The sequence below is a fragment of the Hemiscyllium ocellatum genome, chromosome 8, assembly GCF_020745735.1.
Source record: "Hemiscyllium ocellatum isolate sHemOce1 chromosome 8, sHemOce1.pat.X.cur, whole genome shotgun sequence".
NCBI classification, from domain to species: domain Eukaryota; kingdom Metazoa; phylum Chordata; class Chondrichthyes; order Orectolobiformes; family Hemiscylliidae; genus Hemiscyllium; species Hemiscyllium ocellatum.
The window spans coordinates 30,959,953-30,987,398 of record NC_083408.1 but is presented as its reverse complement, the minus strand read 5'-3'; the positions used below and the strand labels follow the sequence as shown (position 1 = coordinate 30,987,398).

The 27,446-nt window shown below is 41.6% G+C and overlaps 1 protein-coding gene and 1 long non-coding RNA gene across 10 annotated transcripts in view; one reads left to right on the top strand and one right to left on the bottom strand.

The window, feature by feature from the left end:
* The window catches only part of LOC132818100 (uncharacterized), an 85,013-nt gene extending 83,091 nt beyond the window's left edge, over nt 1-1,922 (top strand). Inside the window, exon 3 of the long non-coding RNA XR_009644959.1 lies at nt 1,721-1,922. This is a non-coding gene — a long non-coding RNA (uncharacterized LOC132818100). The remainder of the gene's footprint in view (nt 1-1,720) is intronic.
* rad51b (RAD51 paralog B) overlaps nt 1-27,446 on the bottom strand; it is a 582,669-nt gene that overhangs the window by 471,453 nt on the left and 83,770 nt on the right. The gene's annotated exons all lie outside the window — the stretch shown is intronic.

The following is a 27,446-nucleotide window of genomic DNA, read 5'->3' as shown; positions in this document are numbered from 1 at the left end:
TAAATTTTAGGGAACAACTTAGAAGGAACAGCAAGACAAGAGGGGGTTACGACCAAGGCAGCTAAAGGCATGGCCACCAATGACAGAGCAGTGAAAGTCAAGGATGTACAAAACCCAGTAAACAACTCCACAACATAACTTGTGTTAGCCATGGTCAGGGTGAGGCAAAGTTAAGATAGGAAAAGTAAAAGGGGTAGGAAGGGGGGACTAGCCTGTAAAACAGCAGAGCAAAGCAGTAGGACTTGGTGGTTAAACAAAAACCCAAAAATATTCAGTAGTGTTTGCAGTTGAACACTTCCTATACCTCACTGAGGACCCGAAGTGGCAGAATCCAGAAACTGCACCATCAGAATACAAAGGGACCTTGAAAAGGTCAGAAAAGCTGAATGTTTGTTTTACAATGGTCCTGGGCCAAGAGAATTAAATAGGTTCACCACGGCTTACAATATGTTGAAGCCAATGTCTGAAATGCTGCAGCACACAGGGCAAGCAAACATTTTCTCAGCTTATCTTTACAGATCTCTGTGTTATATTTATATTCCTCCCAACCTTGCATTGTTTCTGAACTGGTTCTCCTGGCTCTCTGAAAGCTGGAACGCCCTCAAGTCAAACATAAGGAAACCTACTTAAACTTCCAGAAAGCAGCTGGTATTTCTCTCAAATTCTACCCCGAAGGGGGTTAAAAAAAAGATAAATAAGCAACATTTCAGTTGTTTGCCAAGTTAGTTCTATAATCTTCACTGCCTGGAACAAGCAAAAAAAACGTGCTTGCCCTGACCCACCAAGCCTCTCCCCACCTCTGCTCAGTGACACACTACCTGAACTGCAGAAAGACATTGAATTTAGTAGTTACGCCAAATCTAAACAACAGTGCCGAGTCTTGTGGTTGGAGATTTAGATAACGCTTAACTTGGCCCTTGTGATCTCCTGAGGGAACAAAGAGGAATTTTCCAGAATAATTTCTTCTCTAGTTATTGACCTAAGGCTTTTTTCACTTTTTTTTAATGCCTCTTCCAAGGTTACACAGCTGGGGGCAGGGTGCTGTAGCCATATTCTGTGGAGGGCCATATTTGATTGCCAGTTTTTTTTTCCCTACCCACCAATTTCATATGTTTGTAACTTATCCACAAGCGGTATATTCTCAACACCACACTCCTCTTGTAATTTTCTCCCTTTCCATCTTCATTTTATCCTTTAACTGACATCAGTAGAAGTTGTGCAGTTTGTGGGAAGTCTACCTTGCAAAAATTGCTGCATTTCCAACAAACTCACACTGCACAAGCACTGCCAATCATAATGTTTATGATGTCTTCAGAAGGAGATCACTCAGAAATCATCCCTGTACACCACTCTACATCAGCCATCTAGTCTAGTCTCACTGACCAGCTTTTCCCAAAAGAGCACTGCAAATTCTTCAAGTATATCTCCAACAGCCTTTTGCAAGTTATTACAAAGCCACCACCCTTTCTGACGCTAATATAAACAAATCAAGTGCTGGAGCATCACAGCTGGATTGAAGGAGCATTATAATGGGACTTGAAACTTTAACTCTTTCCCTTTCCACAAATGCTGCAGGACCTATCGAGTTTCTCCAGCACTTTACGTTTGTTTTGCATTTCCAGCATCGGCAACATTTTTCTTTAACTACATTTTTTCTGGCAATGTGTTCCAGATCTTAAAAACCAGACGTGTGAAGAAATTTCTCATTCACTTTCCACAGGTATAGCGTCTCAAAAATCGACAAACTCGAGATTGAGGCTGTGCCAGATTTTGATCTTTGTGGATTCGGAGTTGGGTGTTCTGGTCAAGCTGACGTGAAAGGTCGTAAGAGCATAGGAAAGGACTGACGCACAAACAGCAAAGAGGATAACTTGCCCGGTACCACACAGTGCACCTAGCCGTATGGTCCAGTTGAGTCTTTTTTTATTGTACACTATTAAAAATTGATGCATGGTACTTTCTCTCAAATCCAAAGTGGATCTCTTTACACTAGCGTTACAGTTCTTTTGCCAATTATCTTAAGGCTATGACTGCAGTGCATTTGCCAGAAGAAACAGCTCCTCCCTATTCCTTCCATGAAAACCCCCTTATTATTTGCAACACTATTCAGTCTCCCCTTAACTTTTCCAAGCAGAAAAATGCAATAGAGTCATAGTCATCGAGTCATATAGCACGGAAATAGACCCTTCAGTCCAATCAATCACGCTGAATATAATTCCAAACTAAATTAGTCCCCATGATCTGCTCCTGGCCCACATCCCTCCAAACCTTGCCCATGAATTTATTTATTTAAGTGTCTTTTAAATCTTGTAACAGTGCCCACATCCCTCACTTCCTCAGGAAGATAATTTCACACGCGAACCCCCCCCCCCCACCCCCACCGTGTAAAAACTCGCTCCTCACCGATATCTTTTTTAAAAATCTCTCTCCTCTCACCTTAAAAATATGCCCCCAGGCGTTAAATTCTCCCAAGAAAAAATACAGCTACCATTAATGCTAATTTTACCCCTTGTGATTTGTTAAACCTCTATAAGGTCACCTCTCAACCTCCTAAGCTCTAGTAAGGAAAATCCCACCCTATCCAGACTTTCTTCATAATTTTAACCTTCCATACCATCTTCAAATAACTGAACTCTCTCATCCTTACCATCATCCTGTTACATCTTCTCTTCCAGGATCATGATGTTGCTCTTACAGACAGTACTTTTACACACTATGCTATCATTTATTGAGAATCCACTAGCATCGAGAGACCTGTTTGTGGTATAGCATTTAAATTCTACAACTCTGGCAAATGATTAGGGCATATATGTGCTTGAAGTTTTCTAGCAAGCATTAAAAAAATGTAAAGGTTGCAGCTGTCCGTATACTGCATTTAACTGTTGATTTTTTTAAATGAAAAATGCAAACTTAAAAATTATTGCCAAGTGAAGTATTATTAAAGTAAGTTAAAGACCTACAAGATTAACTGCTTCCTTTCATCACAGATGCTGCCTGACCTGCTGAACATTCCACAGAGTTTCAAGATGAGCTGCATTTTACTTTTGAAATTATAGTTAGTTATGTGCAAAATTATGACTGCAATTCGGATGTTACAACAATGTCTATTTTTCCAAAGCACTTTAGTAAGTTGTGGAAAGTGCTTAGTATTGCAAGATTACTCTAAATCCCTTTGGGAAGTATGACTCTACTAGGTATTATAACCACCTGCCCAGGTCAAAGAAAATCAGTCAAGCATTTAATAAGATCGTACCTGTTCAGACTATAACCACAAAGTCACTCTGACCCCCATCTTTCCCCATAATCCTGCACCTTATTTCTACTTAAATAACAATCCAATACCCTCAAATGCTTCAATTTAACTGGCCTTAACCACACTTCTAGATAGTACATACCAGACCTGAAACACTCTAAACTTGAAAACATTTTTCTCACATCATATTTACTTCTATTTCAAGAGAATAAATCTATTCAAACATTCTGCTGTTACAACTACCTTTTCAGGAAGAGCATTCGAAAGACTCATGACCATAAAGTAAACATTTAACCTCATCCGTTCTAAATGGCTGACACCTGTTTTTTAAACAGCAAACCCTGCTTCCATCTTCTCACATAATTGGAAACATTCTCTCCTCCTCTACTCTGTCAAGAGCCCTCAGGATCTTGCATGCTTCAATCAAGTCACCTCTTAATCTCCTGAACTGCAGACACAAGCCTAGTCTAAGCAAGGTTCCCTAAAAAAGACAACCCACCCATTCCAGAAATTAATTGTAAACCTTCTCTGAACAGCTTCCAACACAGTTACACCCATCCTCAATAAGGAGACCCATATTGTGCACAGTACTCCAGATGTGGTTTCACCTGTGTCCTACGCAACTGAAATATAATCTCCCTACTTTTGCATTTAACTCCACTGAAAATAACTGATTACATTCTATTAACTTTCATAATTATTTGTTATTCCTGATTACTTTTGCAATGCACCAGGACACCAAATGCCTGTGCCTCCAATTCTGCAATTTTTCATCATTTAGATAGCAGATTTCTTCCTGCCAAATTGAACAATTTCACATTTTCCATTCCATTTTCCACATTTTTGCCCACTCATTTAACCTATTTACTGTATGCCTTTTCATAACCTTTTTCCATCATCTTCCCAGCTTACTTTTCTGCCTACTTTTGTATCATCAGCAAAGTTAGCAAAAATACCTTTAGGATCTTTATCCAAATTATTTATGCAAATTGTAAACAGTTGAGATCCCATCAACAATCCCTTTGGCACACCACAACTTGCCAACCTAAAAAGGACACATTTAAGCCTACTCTCTGTTTCCTGTCAGCCAGCCAATCTTCTATCCATGCCAATATGGTAGTCCCTACACGATGAGCTTTTACTTTCTGAAACAACCTTTGATGTGGCATTTTATCAAGTGCATTCTAGAAATCTAAATACAGTATATCCACCTGTAGCCCTTTATCCAAAGTATATTATTTCCTCAAAGAACTCTAATAGATTACTTACATGAATAAAGGAGTTATATTTGCTATCTTCCAATCTGAAGGGACTTTCTCTGACTCTAGGGAATTCTGGCAAATTAAAACCAATGCATCATCTATCTTGCTTACTAGCTCTTTTAAGACTTTAGAGTGAAATCCATCAGGACCCAGACTCTTATCAGCCTGACCTCTAACAATTCACTCAATACCACTTCTCTGGTGATTGCTATTTTCCTGAGTTTCTCCATCCCTTCCATTTTCTGAGTTATTGCTGCTTCTGGAATGTTACTATCCTTTAACCTAGGTTGTTCGCCACAATAGAAACCTTAACTTTCTTCATGCTAACATGACTAAATCATAATCACTTGGTTATATCTTGGAAAATTAGGTGAGCTGCCAAGATATCTCTGAACTACCACTGAGGCCATCTACTACCATCCCAGCAACGTTGCCTCATAGTGCTCCTTGTCTCAGCTCAACTGTTGCTGAAACAAAAACAAATTGCTGGAAAAGCTCAGCAGATCTGGCAGCATCTGTGAAGAGAAAGCAGAGTTAGCATTTCGGGTCTGGTGACTCTTCCTCAGAGATTACGGTGATATGAAGGGATTAAAGCCATGGAAGAATTTGAAAGAAAGATAAGAATTTTTTAAATGAGCACATTACGTGACCTGGAGCTCAGTTTAGGGTTAATGAGTGATGGAAAAATGGGACTTGATGGGACAAAGGACACAGCAGTGAAGTTTTGGATTACATCAAATTTATGCAAAGTGAAATACGGGAGACCAGCCAGGAGTGTATTGGAATAGTCAAATTGAACGTTGATGAAGGTGTTAGCAACTTCAGAATTAGCAGCTCATAAAGTAATTCCAAAGTGCATCCAATAGGAAATACAGCAACTAATCTACACACAAGATCACACAAACAGAAAAATGACTGTAGAATCATACAGCACAGTAATAGGCCCTTCAGTCCAATATAATCCCAAACTAAACTAGTCCCCACAGCCTGCTCCTGGCCCAAATCCCTCCACACTTCACATTCATACACTTGTCTAAATGACTTTTAAATTTTGTGATTGTGCCCAAATCCATCACTTCCTCAGGAAGTTCATTTCACACACAAACCACCCTTTGTGTAAAAAACGTTGCCCCACTTGTCTTTTTTAAACTTCTCTCCTATCACTTTAAAAATATGCCCTCCCCCCCCCCATTCTTGAAAAGACACATCGTTAACCCTATCCGTGCCCCTCATGATTTTATAATCCTGTGTAAGGTCACCTCTCAACCTCCTGTGATCCAGTGAAAAAAATGTCCCAGCCTATCCAGCCTTTGTTTATAACTCAAACCTTCTATACCCAGCAACATCCTGGTAAATCTCTTCTGAACCCTCACCAGCATGATAATATTCTTCCTACAACTGGGTGACCACAACTGGACACAGTACTCCAGAAGAGGCCTCCCCAATGTTCTACACAACCTCAACATGACTTCCAAACTCCTATACTCAAAAGCCTGAGCAATGAAGGTAAATGTGCTAAACACCTTTTTAACCACCCTGTCTATATGTGACGAAAAGTATGGCGCTGGAAGAGCACAGCAGGTCAGGCAGCATCCGAGGAGCAGGAGAGTCAATGTTTCGGTCTTTCCTGATGAAGGGCTTATGCCCAACATGTTGACTCTCCTGCTTCTCGGATGCTGCCTGGCCTACTGTGCTTGTCCAGTGCCACACTTTTCAACTCTGATTCTCCAGTATTTGCAGTCCTCACTTTCTCCTTGTCTATATGTGATGCAAACTTCAAAGGATTGTGTATCTGAACACCTAGGTCCCTCTGCTCCACGACACTGCTCTCAAGACCCTAACCATTAATTATGTAAACCATATCCTTGTTTGTTGTACCTTGTATTTATCCAAATTGAACTCTCTCCGCCATTTTTCAGGCCACTGGCCCATTTGATCTGAAGAAATGATCCTTTTTTTGAGATGATGGTTAAATGATAAATTTGGTTAGGGCTTCTGCAAAATAGTGACATGGGATCTCAAGTTTACCTGAGGGTAGACAGGGCCTTGTTGTCACCTAAAAGATCGCATCTCTCGAAATATGTAACAGAAACAATCTTATATTTTATTACGCTAACTTTAATGAATTGTTTTATTGAAATAGATTAGATTCCCTACAGTTTGGAAATAGGCCTTCCGGCCCAACAAGTCCACACCGACCCTCCGACAAACAACCCACCCAGACCCATAGCTAAAAAAAATCTGAAGCAATTAACAGGAAAAACCTGAATGGCAGTTCTCATTAATTTACAACATGAGACTTAGAATTACCAGTGGAAGAACAACAAAATATGCAATACTTCACTAACTACCTAATAACACAGAACTGGGACTAGTGTTCATAATTTGATGAGATTGGTTCCTCTTATGAGGCCTTCATTTGTCTGATGGAACAAGGAACTTGATGGGTTAGCCAAAAGCTACACAATATATTTTTTGTCCTGGGTATGAAACTCTCAATCAGCCTAGTCATACATTGTGAGGATTCCAGATCAACTTGTATCACAAATCTCACACCTACAGAAGGATCCAAAATATTTACATTTAATTAATTTTCTTTCTTGAAGTACATTCTCTTGTGACACAGGAAACATACACAAACTAAATCTCCACAAGTATGACAAGATCATCTGATTCATAATGATACCGGTTGAAGATCCATAACCTTGCAAATTGTTCCACTTCGGTGCACCACTCCCTCAGTGCATTGGGAGTATCAGCCTGGATTATGAGCTCAAGTCTTTGGAATGGGACTCAAAAACCAAAACCTTCTGACTCAGAGGCACGAGCACTATCAACTGAGCCATGAATGATACTTCACTCGTCACAAGGTGTTATGCAACCGTGTGAATCAACAAAAAAAACAGTGACAACTAAATAGTTACCCGAGCACAGGTAACCAAATATTTGGTCAAAGAGTTAGGTTTTAAGGAGAGTTTTAACAGACAAGCAAGGGATGCAAAAGGTAGATAGGTTTGATGAAGGAATTTCAGCACTTGGAGCTAGGTATCTGAAGGCCTAGATCACAATAATAGGGCCATGGGTTAGGAAAAGTCAAGAGGCCAGCTGGAAGAATTCAAGTATTTCAGAGGGAGCAAAACTTGGAGGTTTAGAGATAGAGGAGGACCTAAAGGGGGTTTAAACAAAAGGATGAAATCTTAAAGAGAGGCATTCAGGAAGTAGAAATTGATGCAGATCAGTTGTAGCTTTGGATACGTTTAAGCTTATGTTGGATGGTGATCAAAAGAATGTCCTGCAGCAAGAAACCGGTTGCTCAAGAGGTTTCTGAGCTCTTGTCTATCAACAATCAGAAAGTACAATGGTTCAGAGTTTCTCTAGCAATTTCTGTTTCTGTTGTAGACAACACAATGGTACCTGCCTATGATAAATAGTTATTAATAGTACACTTATCTCACTTGGTGTCTCAACAATTAGCTCCGTGTAAACAGGTTTCAAATCAATAGGCGCTTTCATGGCTCAGGGGAATGTGATGACACTTGCACATTACACACCCATCCCTGCAGAGTAGTTTGTTCATATAATTAGGCCCACACAGCTTGGTGGCTGAAACCTTTTGAGATCAACTTCAAACAGCACTCAGAGATATGAATGGGGTTCTCTCTTAACATCAAGAAACCAAAGACGGCAGTGTGGAATTACATTACAAATCGTAATACTGAAAGCGGACTGCAGCAACTCAACCGGCATCATACCAACAGCTAAATGACAGCTGTGCCATAGCAAAACATCCCAAAGATGCTATGAAAACAAAGATTGCCACCTAGCCACATAAAACAACATTGGGAAAGGCGGCAGAAAGCATGGTAGGTTTGAAGGAGTCATGTGTAAAGGAGGAGAGAGATAGACAGAGTGGTAGAGAGGTTTGGAAGGAATCTCAGCACTTGGGACCAAGGTAATTGAAGGCTAGCACTCCAACCGGGAGGGACAGACAGAAGGAGGGAGGGATTGGGTTGGGGGTGGGGGGAGGAATGGGGAGGCGCGCGAAGAGATCAGAGTCGAAGGTCGATAACAAAGTTGGCAGTCAACGATAGCAGATTACCTCCCTTTTCAGGCTTTCATGATGAATGGGAATGGGGAAGATATCATCAGTTCATATGTTCAGGAGGGAGAAGCACAGAAAATAACCAACTATCAGGAATTATCAGTAAAAAGTTCTAGCCAAGATTCATGACTTTCCAGGTTGCAGAAGGGATGGGAAACAGACACCCAAAAATTGCCAATACATGAACAGCATAGTGTTAGCAACAGAACTGCATAACATTCACAATAAGGACTGTTCATTCTATTTTAGGATTGAGGGACTATCAGATAGCTCTTTCAAGTTATCCGCATGGATGCAATGATCTTCCTCTTGCCATATGTTTTTATGATTCTAACCTGTATTTATCTAATATCTGTAATATAGTACAATGTTCTAAGGTGTGTTACAAGATAAAATTTGACATTGAGCCATATATAAAAACACAGTTTGGTCAGGAAGGTAGGCTTTTTAAAAGCCATGAAGAAAGGGGCTCAGAGAATGCCATCAGGGATGAAAAACTCAAAAGATTACAAGCGTCAAGCAGAACTAAGTCTTATGCAAAACTAAGTCTTAAACAAAGTAATCAGATATCTGCCACTGGCACCATCATCTGCCAGAACCAGCTGAGATGTCTTGAGTAGATTCACTGCTACCAATCCTTCTTCCTGGCATTAGTCGAGATTACTTTTATGAAACAACAAAGGATGCCCACTCAAGGTTTTCAGCAGAATTAGGTTCGGTCTTGACATGAAATGAATACGTTCATTACAAGATTTTAATAGCTACTTACATTACATCTAAGATATATGACTGTCTCTTCTGAGACATCAGGCTCAATTTAAGCCTAGGCTCACATTACAGTTGTTAAAACATTCTCTTACAGCATTGATGATAAGTGTAGAACTCTGTGGTTAGCTGTTTCCAGGAATAGTCATTTATATTCCAATAGGTGGAGTGTTAGTTAACACTTTCAGGTCCTAACTGCCTTATGCAATACTGTATGTTTTCCCGACAAGAAAATTAACAATGTGGCAGACATACAACTTGGGTATGTTGAATTGTTTGTGCACCATGAAAGGTTTGCGTTCTTCTTTTTATTTGCTTATTCATTGATATACAATGCAGACTTCACTGGCAAAGCCAACAATTATTGTCCATCTTAATTGCCATTGACAAGGTAACAGTGATCTGCCTTCTTGAACCATGTGCAGCCATTCACCTGGTATGTAAAGGACAGTGAATTTAAAAAAAACTGAAGTCTGTTGGGTAGTCTCAAAAAATGGCCAAGAGGATGAAGGCAGCTACAGTATGGTGCAGCTAAATCAACCTGGCTTAAGCCAGCAGTTCATAGCCACTGTCCTGATTAATCTTGGTTGCTTCTTCTGTTCTGGATCACTATTGGAAATGGTTGCCACAATTGAATAACCTGTCAACGTTCAGTGTATAGGCTCACAATGGACAATTCTATTGCATTGGGAAGCCAACTGATGCTTTCACCATTAGACTCCAGAATGAGAGAGATTTGGAAGTAGAATTAGAGACAAAATATAAGTCTTTGAGGGTGAGAGCATATAGATATTGGGAGATCATTAGTCAGCTGCAGCTTTCAGACCCTATCTGATATTTTCACTTGAATTATTAACATTGGCTGAGAGCATAAGGACAAGCAGACTGTGCTGCAGCATAGATCAGACAGAGATGGAAAATTGCTTAAAGTACATCCAGCAAAACAATCATTGTGGAAGCAACAAACTCAGCAACATCACTCAACTGAAAAAAGTTTGGAGTTAATCACATCAGGTTGTTGACCAAAGGTAACAATGTTCCTGTTAGAAATAAATCAAACTGTTGAATACTCAAGTTGAACATCTTACTGTTAGAAAATGAACCTGTTTCATTTCAGGTAACCAGTGTGAAGAGAAGACATTCACATTTCAAGTGTGCATGGACTAGTTACAGAAGAGTAAATCTTGCTCATGCACTCAATCGTTCTCTACCATCAGCACAAGACACTAAATATGACAGAGCAGAGGAACCAATGTGCCTTGGGTAAAGACCACATCTTTTATTTTTCTGAATTTTTGATTGTGATCAGAAGACACAGGAGCAGAGATGGCCAATTAGCCCACTGAGTTTGCTCTACCATTCAATGAGATAATCTTCTGATAATCCTCAACTCCACTTTCCTGCCTTTTCCCCATAACTCGATTCCTTTATTAAAAATCTCTCTCAGTCTTGAATATACCCAATTGTTCAACTTCGACAGCTTTCTGCAGTAGACATCCACAGATTCACTACTCTGACAGAAGAAATTCAACCCCTATCTGTCTTAAATAGGCAATCCCTTTCATTATGCTCATCATTCCTAGACCTTACCATAAGTGTAAACGATCGTTCTGTATCAACCCTGTCAAGTCCCCAAGAATCTTGTGTGTTTCAATTTGGTCATTCTTCTAACCTCCAAGGAATACAGGTCCAGTTTACTCAACTTCTCCTTATATAACAGAGTCCCTCCATACTCAGGATCAGCCATATGAACTTTCTCGACTTTAATACTAGTATCTTTTCTCTGAGATAAGGGGCCCAAAAGTGTTCACTGCATTCTAGCTGTAGTCGGACTTGTGCCTATTATAGTTTCCGCAAAACCTTCTTACTTTTACATGCCATTCTGTTTGAAATAAAGGGCAATGTTTCATTTGTCTTCCCATTATGATGAGATTAGATTACTTACAGTGTGAAAACAGGCCCTTCGGTCCAACAAGTCCACACCGACCTGCCGAAGCACAACCCACCCGTATCCCTACATTTACCCCTTCACCTAACACTACGGGCAATTTAACATGGCCGATTCACCTGACCTGCACATTTTTGGACTGTGGGAGGAAACCCACGCAGACATGGGGAGAATGTGCAAAGTCCACACCGACCTGCCGAAGCACAACCCACCCGTATCCCTACATTTACCCCTTCACCTAACACTACGGGCAATTTAGCATGGCCAATTCACCTGGCCTGCACATTTTGGACAGTGGGAGGAAACCGGAGCACTCGGAGGAAACCCACGCAAACTCCACACAGTCAGTTGTCTGAGGCAGGAATTGAACCCGGGTCTCTGGCGCTGTGAGGTAGCAGTGCTAACCACTGTGCCACCGTGCCGCCCATTATGATGATATAGTTATCATAATAGTAAAAGTAATAAAATTTATTATTACATAATTATTTGGTTTTTCAACATTCATAACCTCATTCAAATTCCATAGCTAGATATGGTCCTCCAACGCTGCTGCAAGATATGAAATTCTCCTTCTAAATTTTATTTTGCCTCTCTCACCCTTCAAGTCAATCCTTAGAACCACAGTCTCCATCCAAGCATTTGATTATCTGCACTAATATCATATGTAGACAAGCAGGAGGCTGGAAGAACAGAGCAAGCCAGGCAGCCTCAGGAGGTGGGAGAAGTCGATACCCCGAGTGAAATCCCTCTTCAAGACTCAGGGTGGGTGCAAGTCCAAAACTATTTCTGACCCGGAATAAATGCGAGAAAAAGGGTTACCCGAAACATCGACCCCTCCACCCCCCCAACACCGCCTGGCCTGCTGTGCTTCTCCAGCCTCCTGCTTGTCTATCTTGGATTCCAGCATCTGCAGATTTTTTTTTTGGCCTTGAATATCTCATGTGGCTTGGCATCAATTTTTGTTTGATATAATTCATACAAAGTGTCTGGGATGATTTGCCTTTTTGAAGGTGCTTTATAAATGCAAGTTATTGCTGTCATAGCTATCGGTCCACACAGTGAGACTGAAACCAGCCATAAATTTTCACCGAAACCAAGTGTTTTGCATTCCAGAGTGCTAGCACAGTCCGGGTGCATTCCATTCTTACTAAACTCAGCACAGCACAAGAGTATGCCAGCTGGATCATGGCACTGGTTTAACCTATTCCTCTTTGTTCAAAAAACAAATGAGGGTGATTAGAGCACAAGCAAAAGAGATCACAAGTAAAATTGAAGCCATTCAGATTTATTTTTAATTAAGGTTTCCTGTTATGCTCCCACCATGGACTACACCATCTCAAATCAAGTTGCTAATGGTTATGCTTTACATCCAAACTAGTAGCATGGGACAATGTATCCCAGCATCCCAAGGCTAATGGAACAAGGTGAAAATCACCCAAGACCAAGTGTGTATGTGTCGGTTTGAGTTATGTTTCAGTAATTAATTGTTTTGATTTGATTGTGCAACTGACAAATGTTCTGATTAATTGTGCTAAGTTATAAAAGAGCCTGAAAGCAGAATGGCATATGTTACAGGTTAAAAGCAAAGTCATTGGGAAATAGTTTTATGATTGTTTTTATGGCTCAAGACAATAAATATGAGAATACTTTGAAGTAAAATGGTTTTATTCAAATACATAACTAGGTTTTAAAACAGCTCAGTTTTGTAGCTTGAAAGTTTGTGACAGGCCGGTGGGCATATGTTTAATACAATTTTGGAATTAGAATCTGTCATGAGTTTCATATTTCTGCAGCGTTTTGATCTTTTTTGTTGCATTAGTTGGAACAATATTAAATCACCAGGAGATGACACTATACACTCCAAGGCAGACCATATAAAATCGGTTAATGGGTGTCATAAGACCACAAGACATAGGAGGGGGAAGGCCATTCGGCCCATCAAATCCACTCCATCATTTAATCATGGCTGATGGGTGTTTCAATTCCACTTACCTGCACCCTCCCCTTATCCCTTAATTCCTTGCGAGATCAAGAATTTAAAAATCTCTGCCTTGAAGACACCCGACGTCCCGGCCTCCACTGCGCTCTGTGGCAATGAATTCCACAGGCTCACCACTCTCTAGCTGAAGAAACGCCTCCTCATTTTCATTCTATACTTACGCCTCTAATTTTAAGGCTACGCCCACGGGTCCCTGGTCTCCCTGCCTAACAGAAACGACTTCCCAGCGTCCACCCTCTCTAAGCCATGCATCATCTTATCTTGGTGAAACCTATGAATTTTGGATATTGATAAGCTCTGAAGCGCAAGCTGTTATAAAAGAGAATGGTCTTTCAAACTAACTGGCATTTCAGAGAATGAATCAGGAGACAGTACTTAGATTAGATTAGATTACTTACAGTGTGGAAACAGGCCCTTCGGCCCAACAAGTCCACACCGACCCGCCGAAGCGCAACCCACCCATACCCCATCAGATACCCCTTACCTAACACTATGGGCAATTTTAGCATGGCCAATTCACCTGACCCGCACATCTTTTGGACTGTGGGAGGAAACCGGAGCACCCGGAGGAAACCCACGCAGACACGGGGAGAATGTGCAAACTCCACACAGTCAGTCGCCTGAGGCGGGAATTGAACCCAGGTCCCTGGTGCTGTGAGGCAGCAGTGCTAACCACTGTGCCACCGTGCCGCCCCTGCTGTGCAGTAGGAATAATGTCACTCAGATAATAATTATTTTTAAATCTACCAAGCAGAAATTGGGCAGATATTATATCACCAATCCAAGATTGACCATGAACAATAATGTGGGAAAATGTGAGGTTATGCAATTGTGCAGGAAGAAAAACAACTGCTGAAAGCTAGGAATCAGAGGGATTTGGGAGTCCTTGTGCATGATTCACAAAACTCTAGCATCGAAGTTCAGCAGAAATTGTTAAAATTGTAAAGGGCTAGTCAGATCATAGGTGGAATACAGTGAACAGTTTTGGGCTTCTTTTCTAAGGAGGCAGTCCAGAGAAGGTTCATTGGGCTGATAGCAGGTATTGAAAGACTTGCTTGCAGATATACCCTGAGGAGTAAAACAATGGGCTCTCTACAATGGCTTCCACAGTCAAACAGAATGTCAATACTCAACGCTGGGGCTGACATTTTGTTACTAACCAGTTGGATTGGTGCCAGCACCAAAAAGGAAATGTAACAGAGGGAGAAGCTGGTGGAAAAGGGCAAGGAAAAGGGACTAAATAACAAAAAAAAATTAAATAAACTAGGCAGGTAAAACCAAGGTATTTCTGAACGGTTTTTTGAAATACACTCAGCTCGAAGTTGTGGATTGTTCAGCTGCAAAAAAGTAAATTCACGACACAGCCAACTATTTCTGTTGCTGCGAAAAAGGCTTGGGACACACCATCCACCCAATTCCCCCAACTCTCCCCCCTCCACCCTCCCCCTCCCAATAAAAAACTTTTGAACCCTTGAACAATATTGAAAGAATATTTTTTTTAAAAGCCTTTTCAATTAGGGGCCGAAAACTTTATAATCAAATTGAACTAGATGTCTGTGCTTGCCAAATAATTTGGCAAACTCACTGGGAGTCGTTTGCCAGACAGAGCAGGAAATAGCAGTTCAAAAAGCAGCCTCAGATTAAATTTATAAATCAAACTGTCCTTTCTCTCAAAAACCTGGATCAAAGGAGGCAATAAGAAATCACTGCAGACCATCCAACAAGTGAGTAGGCAACAATATAGCAACTTCTGATCATCTCTTGCTGGACACTTCAAAGCCGACAACAAACAGACAGAATTTCCACAAGTTTCCGTCCATCCTTTTCACCTCCAAGTTTCTGACACCATGTGCATCACTCAGCCTCCACCAATCTGCTGAAATAAGGTCTTGTCAGTATCAATGCTTCAACACCGTGACCAAGACCTTTTTGCTCACCTTCTGGAGTCTCACTTGCAAGTTATTCGACACGGGGCAAGTCCCGAACAGTGGACATAACCTTAAGTTATAGTTAGGCAGCTCAGGAAGCACATCATCACTTAAAAAGTAATGAAAATATGGGAGAGAACTTCCCCAGCAAATGAATGATATAGACATTCGCCAGAAAGTTGGGAGAATGCATTAGATGAGTTAGAATGCATAGTGATGAGTTTGCCAAGATTGAGAGAAAAAGATCCCATTTTCCAACCAAATGTTAAACAGTGATTTAAAGAGTGGACGCTCGGAAATTGTTTCCGTTAGGCGAGGAGACTAGAACCCGTGGACACAGCCTTAAAATTAGAGGGGGTCAATTCAGAACAGAAATGCGGAGACATTTCTTCAGCCAGAGAGTGGTGGGCCTGTGGAATTCATTGCCGCAGAGTGCAGTGGAGGCCAGGACGCTAAATGTCTTCAAGGCAGAGATTGATAGATTCTTGATGTCTCGAGGAATTAAGGGCTACGAGGAGAATGTGGGTAAGTGGAGTTGAAATGCCCATCAGCCATGATTGAATGGCAGAGTGGACTCCATGGGCCGAATGGCCTTACTTCCACTCCTATGTCTTATGGTCTTATAGTGAGATTACTAGCAAGCAGCAAGAGACCGATTAGCGTGCACTAACATCCTCATCATGACATAATCTCAACTCACTGATATGCAGTTCCCCAATCTCCCACCAGCCGAACAAAAACAAGACGACATCCATTTCCAACATGAAAATCAGAGCAGTGACATGGCAACTCCTGTTGCCACTTGCTTCTCCAACTGTCCACCTTGGACACCTAGCACCAATGACAGGGTGTGCTCTATTGACTGGATCACATGCACTGCAAACCCTGCCCACTAGGACACTATCAGCAAAGTGGCCAATTTCCCTCTCTGACATGTCTGGGGAAACTGATAGCTGCAGGCTGCCAGCATCTGATCTGGTGCATGGTTAGGATTTAAGGACGTTGCCAGGGTCAGGGTCCTGGGAGTCCTGGCAGTGGACAGTATTTCTACCTGCAGTGAGCAGGCACCCCTAGTAGCAAGTGCACAGGTAATAAGGTGAGTGAGAAAACCCGCTTGTGATCAAGAGAGAGATTCACCGTGAAACTTGAAAATCTGCAAATGCCATTAAACTTGGAAACATTGTGAACCGTAAAGAAGATAGTGATAAACTTCATAGAGGGCAGACAAGTGATACCTTAAATTTATAGTGGAAACTAGTGAAAACTGAAAAACGGGGAAAACATATGAAGATAAAGTATACAATTGCACTGTTGGCTGGACGGCTGATTTGATGATGCAGACTGAAGCCAGCAATATGGGTTCAAGTCCTGCACTAACCATGAAAGACTCTCCTTTTCAACCTCTTATTTTTACTGAGGCTTGATAACCCTGAGGTGAAACCACATCAGTCTCCTCTCTAAAGAGCAAAGTGCAGTGGAACGAGGGCAACTTTACCTTTACCTTTCATTTTTTACATACCATGGGCTGTAGCAGTTCAAACCCCTCTTGAGGACAGTTGGAGGATGGGCAATATTTGCTGGCCTTAAACCTTAAATGGCAATTAGGTTAAAAAAAAAGCAGGAGACACTTATTTCAGTAAGTGGGGGGGAAAAAAGTCAGTCCGCACTTGAGGAAAAGCTCTTTTCACGCAAAGATGGTTAGGATCTGGAATGCACTGCCTGAAAGAATAGTGAAGACAGATTCAAACGTGGCTTTCAAGAAGGAATTGGCTAGCTCAGTTGCTCTCGCACTCAGTGTTGTCACAATTGATTGAATAGTTGTGGCACAGAAGGTAACTCTTCTGTCAGTTATTGGAGAAATAAGATCTGTGCAACTTCAAGGTGAAGTGGATTTCATACCATATTGGAAAGACAATGACCAATACAATGTTAAGGCAAGAATGATACAAAACAGTGAAATGCAGTTGCAGTATCTTCTGTCCTTGAACCATTGCCTCGGAAAAATTTGGAATGCTCAAAGAAAAATTTGCAGAACGCAGGAGTAGTGCCGAAGAGAGACCCATCAAACAGAAATCTCAAATTCCAAGAAATCTCAAGCTCCAATCTGTGCCAAAAGTAGCATCTGAGCCAAAATAGGTTTCAACACTGATTAAAAAGAACACACAATTCAGAAGTAAATTTTCACTGTACAGCATCTCAGATTGCACTTCGTATCTAACAGCCAATAGCCCATAGGATCAGGAACCTCCTCACATCCATACCCCCACACAATTTTCCATGTGCGTTTTGCATCCGAAATACATCTACAGGTGCTGTGAATAGAATTCTAGCACTTGGGTACAAGTTTATTGCTGCTTCATAGCTTTAATTGCCAAGACAGCAAGCCTTGGATCGCTATTCAAGGAAATTGCAGCCAGTTGTAGCCAAATCTAACCCTATCTCAATCTCATTTGCATACCGGTTATAATTCTGAACCAGACCCCCAAATTTATGCAATAATCTGGCTCAGGAACAGTAACATTTTATTTTGTTGAAGCTGACAAAGTGAGAGATCATGGGGAATTACTAAGAGAATAAAGTCACAAGATTCTACAGGTTTGATAAAACAACAGTGTACTTTTGTACACAATGCCAGAACAATTTACATGTACAATGTATATTCTAAATTCCAGAATTAATATACAACAGATGATGACTAAACACCGTACGAACACGTATCAAATAATAAACATGACCAAGACAGATCCCATGGATTTCTCAGCAACTTCCTGCAATGTTAGTGTCATTAAGTCATCAAGTCTCAGCAAACTTGACAAAAGGCTACAATTCTTTGCATTGGTAACCTTGCCTTCAAAATTCCTCAAGAGCCTCTCCACTGCCTCAGAGAGGAACGGAAATGTCAAATACTTTCACCATTTCAGAGCTTGTGTAGCTGCTGCATTCTTAGGAACGTCAGCTACTAGGATGAGCAAACCCTCCATAGGGACCTCAGCAAAGGGAAAAAGTACAAGGACTGGACTTTATGCATCAGTGAAGCTTAGCACTTGGATCACTGAAAAGACAGTTTTCTTAACCTCAATATTCTAAACCCCTACAAACTTTTGAACTGCAGTCACCACTTTAATGGAGAGAGCTCAATTTGAAACCAGGAAGATTCTGCAAACAGAAATGAAATCAACTACAAGATGTTCAATTTTAGTGACATTAGTTGAGGGAAGACTCTGCTGCTCTTTGTCATGCAAACAACTTTGAAACTGCATAACGTACTCGCAGGATGTCTAACATGGAAAATGGTATAACAGCACCACTCTTCCAGGGAGGCAAAATAATAGAAACTGTATCTAGTCAAAGCTGTTCCTATCTTGGAAGTGTTTGACAGGACAGGGTAGAGGAAACCTCACTCCATATCTCATCCATTCTGCATCTATACTGGACAGACATAACAACTCTTGTAAATTTATCACAGAAAACACCACTTAGAAGTAAAATTCAGCTTCACTTTTAAGAGTGAAACATAAATATCAGGATTTTAACTCGTTGGAAGTCTATTTTCCCAAGGTGTAATCTAACAAAGCTCTGGAAATGACTATTTGGGCTAACGACCGCTTGTCAGCTTCCCAAAGCGTAATGCTGTCACATTCTCCCCACTCTATCCTCGTAGCCCATCAAGTTTATTACCTTAAAGTGCCACTCTAATTTCCTTTTGAAGTACTGATTGTCTCCGCTTCGAACACCTTCACAAGCAGTAAGTGTCAGCTTATTACAATTCATTGCTGAAACAAGTTTTTCTTTACATATTGCCTGTAGCTCAAAATCTCAAATCTGTTTCCTAGTCCTTGCTATCAGAAACAGTTCTTCTTTATTTACCTTGTCTAAACCTGTCATAATCTTGGACTTTTAGGTGAAGTCTTCATTCAATCTCTTTAATATCCATTTTTTCAAACTTTCAGAAAACTCACGAGGCAAAACCCACTGCATTCTCTTCTTCAATCTCCTGTGTCCCAGGTCGACCAGAAAGTGAAGGAGGTAATTAGAATGCTTTCCTTTGTTGGTCAGAGCATTGAGTATAGGAGTTGGGAGGTCATGTTGTGACTATACAGGACATTGGTTAGGCCACTTTTGGAATACTGCATGCAAATCCGGTATCCCTGCTGTAGGAAAGATGTTGTGAAACTTGAAAGGGTTCAGCAAAGATTTACAAGGAAGTTGCCAGGGTTGTAGGGTTTGAGCGATAGGGAGAGGCTGAATAAGCTGGGGCTGTTTTCCCTGGAGCGTCGGAGGCTGAGGGGTGACCTCATAGAGATTTATAAAATGGGGGGTATGGATAGGGTGAATAGCCAAGTTCTTTTTTCCAAGTGCAAAGTCCAAAACTAGAGGGCATAGGTTTAAGGTGAGAAGGAGAAGGTTTAAAAGTGATTTAAGGGCAGGGGGTGGTGTGTGTATGGAATGAGCTGCCACAGGAAATGGTGGAGGCTGGTACAATTTCAACACTTAAAGGGCATCTGGATGGGTATATGAATATTAAAGGTTTAGGGAACACAGGCCCAAATGCTGACAAATGGGACTAGATTTATTTAGCATATCTGGTCAGCACGGATGAGTCTGTCCAAAGTGTCTGTTTCCATGTTGTACAGCTCTATGATTCTATGACTTATCCAAGCCAAAACTTTGTGCTGTGCCTATGGTTGCTAGTTACCGAACGCAAAGCACTGTGTGTAAAGTGCTAAATATGAAGGTGCGATTTCAGACTGCAGGTAGAAATTCAGGTTTTCATATGAGAATGACAGCACTGCCAGAAAAAAAGCCGTGGTAGATTTGGACAGAGAAAAGAAAAGGATAAAATCACAAACCCAATAGTATATGGTATTTGAACATCAGTGTGAACTGATCATATTGTATTGCCAAGTTGTCACACTTAGCAAATGATCCTGGGGCACTGACTAACTGCATGGGTTCTGTTCAACAAGAAAAGCATAGGTCGAAATGAGATGATTAAATCAGCAAATTTTCCATGTGATGACCCCTACAAGGCCCAGGGGGAATCACTAATTAATCTTTTTTTTGAGTTTAGGTCCTGTGGTCCGTAATAGCATCCCTCAACTGGTTGATTGGAAAATAGGTGAATACAAAACATGGTAATGTCCCTACCTCTGGACCAGGAGATCCAAGTACAAGTCCCACCTAATCCAGAGATGTGTAGTAACATCTGAACTTCCTGAGGAAGTGGTGGCTGCAGGCACAGTTACAACATTTAAAAGACACTTAGGTAAGTACATGAATAGGAAAGGTTTGGAGGGATATGAACCAGGAGCAGGCAGGTGGGAATAGTTCAGTTTGGGATTATGCTCGGCATGGACTGGTTGGACCCAAGGGTCTGTTTCTGTGCTATATGACTCTATTACTCTATTGATTAGAAAAATCGGTTAATTTTTTTTAAAAAGCAGACTCAGGGTCAGCTTCTGCATGACCTTCTGCCCTGGGCTGGGGCTAGCCTATTTATGCCATGAGTAGTGACACTATTTTGATATTCAACAATAAAAAATGTTCGTTCCAGTCAGGTTTCCTGAGTTATTACAATTTAACAATTAGCAAGTTGCACTCGGGTCAGCTACAACTAATATTCAGCCCCTCAAGCCCAACCTGGCACTTGAGGTGTTTAAAGGAACAGCACCGAAGATGATTTACTCCGCACCTAACACCTGCCTTGGGAAAATTACTGCTGATACTGCATGATCGAAATTATGCAAAACTTTACTTCTGAGTCAGGGTTATGCAGCCCAAAAACAGAACTCAACCATGCTGACCAAACATCCCAGTCTGATGTAAACCCATTTACCAGCATTTGGTCCATATCCTGCTTAACAATTCCTACTCATAGATGCATCCAATGTATAGTTATACCAGCCTCCACCACTTCGCCTGGTAGCTCATTACATACATGCACCACCCTCTGTATGAAGAAGTTGTCCCTTAGATCCCTTTTAAAGCTTTCCCTTCGCACCTTAAACCTATGCCCTCTGGTTTTGAACTCCCTATCCTAGAAAAAAAAGACCTTGGCTATTCACCCTACTCGCGCCCCTCATTACTTTATAAACCTCTACAAGGTTGCCCCTTAATTTCTGATGCTCCAGGGAATAAAGCCCCAGTCCATTCAGCCTCTCCCTGTAACTCAAATCCTCCTCTCCCAGCAACATCCTTATAAATCTTTTTCTTGTTCAATCTCAAGTTGAACCACAACCTACCTACAGAAGGGAGACCAGAACTGTACACAGTATTCCAAAAGTGGCCTCATCAATGTCCTGTACCACCACAACGTGTCATCCCAACTCCGACACTCAATACACTGACCAATGAAGGCAAGTGTGCCAAACACCACCTTCACCACCCTGTCTACCTGCCACTTCACTTTCAAAGAACTAAGCACCTGCACCCTTAGGTCTCTGTGTTCAGCAACACTCCCCAGGGCTCCACCATTAACTGTCTAAGTCCTTGTTCATCTTACCAAAATGCAATAACTCGTATTTATGTAAATTAAATACCACCTGGCCCATCTGATCAAAGTCCCATTGTACTCAGATAATCTTCCTCATTGTCTACACAACCATCTATTTTAGTGCCATCTGAAAACTTACTAATCAGATCTCTTATGTTCATATCCAAATAATTTATATAAATTATGAAAAGCAGTGGACCCAGCACTGATCCTTGTGGTACCTCGCTGGTCACTGCTTGACATTCTCATAATACTGAAGCAAAATGCTCTTCAAAAATAACTAGTTCCTCTTCCTTCCTCTGATAACTAAAACTTTAATCTGATAAAAAGCAAAATTCAGAGGAGATCAAGATGTCAATGGTTTTGCAATTATATTTCTACAACTGAAATTTGTCCACGCATTTCTGCAGTGCATCACTTCAACAGCAATGTATCAAGTGGTAAAGTAACTAAGATGAGGGAGGAATCTAGTTAGAAGTGATTGTAACTTAATTCCACTCACATTACATTAAAGGGCAAAACTAAAAGCAAAATTTGCATTACTAAAGTGTTTCTACAACCTTGGGATGTTCCAAAAATTATGTATTTCTGAAATGTGATGATTATTGTGAAGAAGAGACAAGCAGACCCAACTTACTTACTGAATTATCCTACGGATAGCAATGAAATGACGAGCCAACCTGTGTTACTGATGGTATTTGTTCCAGTTACTTATACAGCACTATCTACCATCAAGAACGGCACACCAGCAATGTCAAGAAAGACTAAACATCCCAAGTAGACACTACCCAGATTTCGACATATACATCCCAGTCCCCAACTTAAAGCTCATAGGCTGGAGCAGATCAGGAGGACTATCACCTTCTTAGGTTAGTATCAATGGCCTTGCCACCAACCCATATCCTAGAATGGAAACTGCTACAATAATCACACAAATATTTCACACGCTCTTGCTGATTTCATTTCGGAATGAGATCACACTGCACAAACAATGAGAAACAATGAAAATGAACCTACCAGCTCAGCAAGCAAACTTACATCCAGAATGAGAAAGATATCAACAAATCTGTTCAAAATTCTTTAGAAAGCTATTTTTAAATATCATGCACAGGTGAAGATTAACTTAGATAAGAATAAGTCATCTATTTTAAACCTTTTGAATTTGAGCATATGAATTACGAGGGAAAACAGAGTCTTGGACCGGAAGGAAGTTGAGAATGCAGCAGGGACAGATGACAAACCACAATGAAGCACAAGTGGAAATTAATAGAATCACTGAAGCCCTGCAGTGCAAAAAGAGGCCATTTGGCCCATTGGGTCTGCACTGATTTTCTGAATAGCATCCCACCCAGATCCATCCTCATAAGCCCATGTGTTTTTTTTTAAATAACCATGGCTAACCTACCTAATCTATACACTCCTAGACAGAATGGGCAATTTAGCATGACTAATCCATCTAACCTGGACATCTTTAGACTGTGGAAAGGAACCAGGGCACCCAGAGGAAACCCACGTAGACACTGAGAGAATGTGTAAATTCCACAATGACAGATGGGTCCCTAGCACTGTAAGTCAGCAGTACTAACCACTGTGCCACTGTGATTAGGGAGGCATAATGGAAAAATGTGATTTTATAATGGGGAATTTCAACAGTGGGAAAAGCGGATATGATCTGAAAAAGCTCATTGTGAAGGCAACAGTCATTACTTTTTCAGGTTACACTCATTTTGTGTTCAGCCACAAATCCTTTTGAATCTTCAAAAAATCTTGTGGAGACTTGAAAGATTACCTTGCAGCCTCCCACACACATTCCCACTTCTTATCACCTTTTCTCGAGTGCCCAAGTTGTTCCCTTATGCCTTTATAACAAGTTACACCTGTACAAACATAATAAGCAGTCTAGCATTTCAGCAGTACCCTTCACAATCTCAAAAATGTCTCATAATGCTTGAAGTCCAATGAGGTTCTTTTAAAGTGCAGTGTGATTAAAGTGTTATAGATTACAATTAAGATCTGTATATATTAACATGCTATTTAGAGTCTGCATTATAGGAAAATAGCAGATGGACGAAGGGCTCTAAAAAAAAGGTCAGTCAGTCCTTCTAAAACATTGACCTAACTCAATATGTATCAGAGAGCAGGGATAAATGGAAACTAATATTTACTGTGGTGCTTGACAGCAGGTGGATTACAGATTGAAGGTCAGATGTTTACTTTGGGTTTAAAGTTAAGAATTGATTCTAGTTGAGAAAGCCCAGAGAATAAAAGTTTTTAGTCAGTTCAGAGACCTGGCTGAGGTCAGAAGCAGATATGGATACACAGACACAGACACACACGCACAGACAGACGAGCACACGAAATAGGACAGTTACCTCAACAGAAAAGTTTAGTTGGTGAAAATTCCAATCCAGGAGCGTTGGTTAGAAATCTGCAGGTTGTTGAAAGCTTAAAAAGTCAAAGCTCTTAGTTTTGAGTATTCATGTTAAAAGATTTCATATTTCACAGGAAAAAGAGGGGGAGAATTATTTGAGATAAAGGGATAAGTTCTCCAGATTTGACAAGGAAACTCCCTGCTGATTACCATCCTCACTTGGGTGATGAATCAGTACTTCCCCATGTTGAACAACACTTGGAGTAAACATAGAGAGTGACAAGAAGGAAAAATGTACTCTCGGTAGGAGATTTCAATGTCGATTACAAAGAGGGCTTGGCAGCAGCACTACTGACCGAGCAGGTCTAGTCCTAAAGGACATAGTTACTAGACTGAGTCTGCAGCAGATGGTGAGGGAACCATCAAAAGAGAAAAATATATTTGGCCTCATCCTTAATGATACCATGTCAGATAACAATTAAGGGCAATCACCACATCGTCCTTTGGGAGATGAAGATCCCCTGATTCAGTGAGAATAACCTCCATCATGTTCTGTGGCACTATCACCGTGCTAAATGGAACAAAATTCAAACAGATCCACCAACTTAAGAATGGGCATAAATGGGGCACTATGCACCATCAACAGCAGAATAATCGTACTCCAATATAATCTGCAACCTCATGGCCTGGCATATCCTCCGCTCAACCATGACCATCAAGTCAGCAGATCAATCTTGGCTCAATGGCGAGTGCAGAAGGGCATGCCAGGAGCAGCACTAGACCTACCGAAAAATAAGATGTCAACCGAGCAGAGCTACCATACAGGACTACTTGCGGGCCATTCTACATAAGCAGCAAGTGATAGTTCGAACAAAGCAATCCCAGAATCAACAGATCAGATCTAAGTCTGCAGTCCTGCTAAATCCAGTCACGAATGGCGGCCCACAGGAGGAGGTCCCACAAATAGCCCCATTCTCCAATGGTGGAACCGTCCAACATATCACACACCACACAAATGCCAGGCAATGAACATCTCAATAAGTGAAATTTAATCACATCAATAAGAGACATTCTAACCACCGTCCCTTGTTATTCACTGTGGCCACCATCACCACTCCTAGAGGTTACCATTGGCCAGAGACAAACTGGACTCACCAATATAAATACAGTGGTTACAAAAGCAAGTCAGAGGCGAAGAATACTGGAGTGAACATTTCACCTTCTGACTCCTGAAAGCCTGTCCACCATCTACCAAGTACAAGTCAGGAGTGTGATGGAATACGTCCCACGTGCCTGAATGGATGTACCTCGAATAACACTCAAGAAGCTCGACACCATCCAGGAGCCCACTTGGTGAGTATCACAGCCACAAGCATCCACTCCCCCCACCGCTGAAGTTCAGTAGCAGCAGTGTGTATTATCTACAAGATGCACTGCAGAAATTCACCAAAGCTCCTTAGATAGCACTTTCCAAACCCATGCCCGCTTCCATCCAGAAGAATAAGGGCAACATATCCATGGGAACACCTTTCCAGGTGACTCATCAGCCTGACTTGGAAATATATCATCGTTCCTTCACTGTCACTGGCTCAAAATCCTGGAATTCCCTCCCTACGGGCATTGTGGTTCTGTGTACAGTACATGGACAGTGACAATTCTTTGATGAATGCTTATGAGGTAGGATTTGTCTGGTTATCACACAAAACAGTACTTTTCACTGTATCTCAGTAAATGTGACAATAATAAATCAAATCAAGTCAAGGCAGCATGCCACCACGAAGGACATGTTCCCCTCCCCACCTTCCACAAGGACCATTGCCTCTGCCAATCCTTGGTCTGTGCCACTCTCCCCAACCCCCACATACTCCCTGCAACAGGAAAAGATGTGAAACCTGCCAACACACCACCCCACCTCATCTCCATCCACGGCCCCAACAGGGCTTCCAGGTGAGACAGAAGTTCACCTGCCTCTCCTACAGCCTAATTTACCGTATCCAGTGCTCCCGATATGGTCTTCTCTACATCAGGGAGGTGGCACAGTGGCCCAGTGGTTAGCACTGCTGCCTCACAGTGCCAGAGACCCGGTTTCGATTCCAGCCTTGGGTGACTGTCTGTGTGGAGTTTGCACATTCTCCCTGTGTCTGCATGGGTTTCCTGGTTACTCTGGTACAAAGATGTGCAGTTTAGGTGAATTGGCTATGCTAAATTGCCTATAGTGTTCAGGAATGCGTAGGTTAGGTGCATTAGTCAGGGGTAAAAGTAGAGTGATGGGGAATGGGTTCGGGTGGGATGCTCCTCAGAGGGTTGGTGTGGACTTGTTGGGCCGAAGGGCCCGTTTTCACACTGTAGTGATTCTTACAAAAAAAAACAAAGGGAACATTTCACCGAGTGTCTCAGCTGGGCCTGCAGGGGCCAACCACTCACCGCCCATTTTAATTTCCCTTCCCGCTCCATTTCTGACATGACCATCCTTGGCCTCCTCCACTGCCACAATGAATCATATCGTAAATTGGAGGAACAACACTTCATCTTCTACTTGGGCAGCCTACAGCCTGGAGGACTCAACATTGAGTTCTCCAATTTCAAATAACCTCCCTTCCCAACCCCACCTCCCTCCCTTCCACTCCTCTCAGCCACCTATTAGATTCATTCCTCCCATTGACCAACCAGGTCGTACCTTCTACCTGTCTCTACCTATCCCCACCTCACCACTTTGCATCCCCCCCCACCCCAAGTCCCCTTACACCCACTCCCAGTCCTGAAACATCCACTTCTCCACCTCCTGATGCTGCCAGGCTTGCTGTGTTCTTCCAGCCTCCTGCTGACCACCATTTCAATGGCAACTAGTATCGACAGTAGATGCTGGCCAGCCAACGACATACATATCCCACAGCTGAATAAAATAAACTTTTGTATGTCAACAGTTCAGCAACAAGTTTAAAACAATGAGTCTGTATAAAGTTTGAGCACTTATATTGTTAGGAATAAAGTCAGTTGCATCATACCCTGTCTGAAATATCTGCCAACATTCATCATCTTGCCTCATACATGAAGGATGGTCTGTTGAATAATTAGACCATGACCTTAAAATGTTCCATGGAGCCGCACTCCTATCCAGAGTCTAAACATGACTTTAGTGAGCCTTTTCCCAATCTCTACTTCATCGTCTCATCATATGGAATACAATATTCAGCCCCCAAAGACTCTTGGGAAGTTGACACATAGATTCCATGGTTAGCAAAATCTTAAACCCACGCAATCCCAAGACTAATCACAAAACTGAAAATCCTGCCGAGACAACTTTCAAAATAAACAGACAGCTCTT